Genomic DNA, 4,855 nt, shown 5'->3' on the forward strand with positions numbered 1-4,855 from the left:
GAGGAGTCCCTCAATAGGAAAAAACGGCCATCCAGTGCTTGCAGGTTGTCCATGGTTGTCTAGTTTCAATTGACTCATGATTTCAACTATATAAAATAATATCCTATTAATTCAATTGAATAATCCATCCAATAAGTATACAGATTGAAACGCTACTGTTGATTAGTTGATGTCATATTGATTTCATATTTTAAGGGTGACTGAATATTGACAATCAAGTAATAATGTTATCACTAGTGTTTGAATAGTGAAAGTATACTGTGTAAATGAATTTAGAGCGGGAGGTGGCGGATGGGACTCATCAGCTAATCAAGAAACATTGTTTAGTTATTGAAGCTAGACTACCATGGAAAACGTGGGAGCATTGGAAGGCCGTTTCGTCTCAGCAGTGCGCATCCACGATCCCACCTCACGAGATTCGAATGCAGGACCTATCAATCTCGCGTGCGAACGCTTAACCTCTAGACCGCTGAACCGGCATCCAATGGTGCTAATGTCTAACCAATGTCAACCAATCCACGAAATTGAGCAACCATTCACCAATATCTTCAGTGAGTTCATAGGATTTGTTATAGTAATCAGACTTTGTGTCAGTTTGTTTGTTTAAATAGATATATATTCAGAAAATAATTCAATTAAGTAGTATATTTAATCATTTATTCTATCTTTATCTCTTTTTTTATCTAAATCGTAAAGGAAATATTGAATAATTATATAATAGACAATTAATGAATGCTACATAAAGACATAGAGATAATGTAGATTTGATTAGTGTCCGTAACACCAAACGAGATCATAAAAATATTCCAAAAAAATAACATGTCCAATTTGAAGAGAGAAAGAGAGAGGGTGAGTGAGTGAGTGAGTGAGTGAGTGAGTGAGTGAGTGAGTGAGTGAGTGAGTGAGTGAGTGAGTGAGTGAGTGAGTGAGTGAGTGAGTGACAGAATCGATCATTCATTTATACACATTAATAAATAACTAAATAATTTAATAAACAAATGAAAAACAAACAAACAATAGGAAAAGAAAAACCGAAGAAACAAACAAACAAACATAGAAAAAACAATAAAACTAATTAGGTATTTACCAGATTTCTCATATTCACTAAAATTATTTTAAAAAAAACAAGACAAATATTACATATGATGATTAGTGTGCATAGAGACAATTTATATGAGTTGAATCACCTTGTCAACTATTTATTTATTGAATAAATTACATTTGAATGAAAGAAAATGTAAAAAGAAAGAAGGGGGGAATAATTCAACAATGAATACTCACATACACGCACGCGCACTTACGCACACACATAGAAACAGAGAAAAAAAGGGGAAAAATTTAGCGTGAAAAAAATCTTCACAAAATGAAAATATCGGATCAGTGAAATAATTTTGAAGCAAAAAAATATACTCTGGTAATATGTAACAAAATGAAAGAATGAATAACGAATATATAAGTAGGAGAAGAAGAAGAAGAAACAGTGTCATTACATTGTTTTCTCTTTTTTTTGGGGGGGGGCAAAGGAAATAGATTACCATTGGAAAAACATTAAGATATATACATATATTATATTGAACAAGTTATCTATCCTTCATAGTATTGATAGTAGTAATAATAATCATAATAAGTAATATAAGTAGTATAACACATAGCATGTAATATATAATAAGTAGTATATATATACGAAACAGGAGATTTATTCAATGAAATATACTCTATGAAATCTTTACTCTTTTTTTTCTCTTTTCTCTCGTGTACTATTTGCTTTTAATTATTTATTTATCTGTTGTAGCTTATTACATAATCAAGTGACAAGGATTCAATAGATTGAACATTGAATTTTCAAATTTTATACAAAATTAATTTATTTAAACAAAATAAAAAATAATATTAAGTGATTGTTTTTGAATGAATTACACATGATTATTATGATGAATAATTGAAGAGATGGCATAGTCAATCAGCCACTTAAAATCTGTACGTATGGAAATCCATCCAAGTTGTCAGGACCGAATTCTAGAACAGTAGAGGTATTACCAGTATCAGTGATAATGAGAAACATTAAACATTGAAGATACAACTTGAAAAGAAAGCATAATCTACAACTAAAAATGAGAAGAATGTCTTGGCCAGGAGCACAACCCATTATGAAAGGTAAGCGACAAAACTGGAACAACGAATGAAGCAACATCAATATGGACCAAAATAAATGCTGTGATGTTTCAATAAAGAGATACCTTTTGATCAACACTGGGCTTCGCATTAATTATGAAAAGCAATACTTTCTATGTTAGATCAGCAAATCCGGTGAACTTACAAGTCTATGACACAGAAAATAGAGATATCGTTATCGGTAGTTATCAAGAGTGAGCGGCGTTCTCCGAGAGAACTAATCGTCTCTGTGAAGGCTTGAGATGAACAGACCCCCCCCCCTAAAGGTGCGTAAAATCCCATACAACAAGAAAAAATCGTAACCTACCTAAACGCCTTCCCGATTCGTCGAGAAGAGGTTCAACTCTAGATTGATATCTCGTATTACCTAACGACTTTACCCAGTAAGAGATATATATATGTCACGTCAGCGTAGCAGCGTATCGCCGTTCGTGTACAAAATGTGCGTTGGCAGCAGAAGCACCACGAAAAGCAGAGTTGCAGTCATGGCCGATACCACAGTCTCCGTGGCAGCGTATACATTTAGACTTCGCTGGTCCATTCCATGGACAAACTTACCCTCTGGTAGTGGACGCATACAGCAAGTGGCCGGAAATCTTCATCATGGAACATCCAACTGCAAGCTGCACAGTCAAAAAGCTGCGTCAATTATTCAGTCGTTTCGGGGTTCCAGAACAAGTAGTCAGCGACAACGGCACACAATTTACATCATCTATCTTTTCAGAATTTTGTCAGCAGAACGGAATCAGGCACATCCGAACACCTCCATTCCATCCACAATCGAATGGCCAGGTAGAACGCTTTGTTGGTACGTTCAAAAATGCCCTAAAAAAATCAAGAGGGGAGGGTACCACCGACGAGATCTTAGAGAGGTTCCTGTTTATCTACCGTTCTACACCGAACCCTCAAACAACAAATGGCGTCTCTCCAGCGGAAGCGCTACTTGGCAGAAAAATAAGGACACATTTCGATGTCATCCGTCCGACGCCAGCTCGTGAGCCCCAATGAAACTTATCGATGGAGAAGCAGTTCAATCGACACCATGGGGCACAAAGATGATTGTTCACGGTGGGTCAAAAAGTACTTGCTATGGACTATCGTGGTAAACATCCTACATGGACAGCTGGTCGGATCGTGAGAAAGAAAGGGAATGTGGTTTATGAGGTGTCAGTTGGCTCAGAAGTTTGGATACGTCATGCTAATCAACTGAAAGCAACTTCGATAGCCAGCAGCAAGAATCGACATCGAATACCTCTTGACGTTCTGCTAGACACCTTTGAAATCAAAACGCCCGGAACAGACAGGTCAGTTTCTGTGCAAGCAAAGAGTGATACAACTTCCTTATTGCCTAGACGATGGACAGATCGAAAGCGCAGGCCAGTCACTCGGTTGCAGTTGGACCCTAGCACCAGATCCTACGAATCTGCTCAAGGGGGAGGTGTTAGTGGGACATAGATTGGATGTTTCATGTATGCATGTTTCATGCATGATGGTGTTGCTGCGCGCTGATTGGCTAATTCTAAACCGATCAGCCCGGGCAGAAAAATCTAGAAGCTTCTTATGTATGTACTATAAATATATGAACGTTATTTAAACTAGTGATTGCTGTTCACATACCATTGTTATTTTGAATACAATTTCATTCCTGTTCAAAGTGTTCTGATTTTGGGGTCTTGTCGAGTGTCATCGTATAAGAATACTAAGCAATAGGAATAGCTGGGTCGTTTATTAGCAAAATACAATTATAACAGTGGCGACGGGGATTTTGGCAAATAAATAAAAAAACAATTGTCGTCGGGGATTCTGGCAAAAAGAAATACAGCAATCGAGACGTGATTTTGGAATCAAACAAGCTGTAATAATTGCCGGCGAATTTTTGGAGTTATTATCATTATCAGTAGAAAAAAATGTCGATTTCTCTAGAACAGGCGCTCACAATATTAGAGCACCGGCAACAGCAGATGCTAGCCTTCCAGCAGCAACTATTTGAAACAGTTTTGGACAAGTTTTTCACTAAACAAAATATTTCAGGAAATAAAGGATTTATTTGTAATGCAGATAATAGTGCAAATATGGCCGTCTCAGAAGAACGCCCAGTTGAGGGTTCAATTCCCTTCATATCTGATGAAAAAGGCAAAATGGGTAAGTTGGCCGGTTCAGAGCAAGACAATATCTTGCTAAATGCACATGAAACTGTGACAGTATCAGATGTCAAAGAAAAAGAAGGTTCCGTAGACAAAGCCCTGAGCCCAGAGTCAAATGAAGCACCATTGAATCCGCCGATCTCTGAAGACAAACTTCAGTCAGAACTAAACTACGGGTTACATGATATCGGCCAAGAAAGCTGGAATGGTGCACATAATTTTGATGAAAATTCTTATAAAGATGAGGAAAATAAGTCGGTTGAATCAAATGCTGATCAAAAACCTTAGGCAATTTTATTAGATGATGATTCCCCTAGTTATCTAATATCCTCTAGTGAAAATCTTAATGAATTTGATGGAGATGTTTCAGAAAAGCCAAATTCCGATGACCTAAAATCAAATATCGTTCATAATCATCTATTCATTTCTAGTGGATTCTGCATTCAATACGAGAAATGTGTTCTAAATAAAGTCATATTAATTGTAAATTGGAGATATGAAGATCCAACATTATTTCGTGGGGGAGGAAAATGTTGGAG

The sequence above is a fragment of the Schistosoma mansoni genome, chromosome 6 (genome assembly GCF_000237925.1).
Source record: "Schistosoma mansoni strain Puerto Rico chromosome 6, complete genome".
Taxonomy (NCBI): Eukaryota; Metazoa; Platyhelminthes; class Trematoda; order Strigeidida; family Schistosomatidae; genus Schistosoma; species Schistosoma mansoni.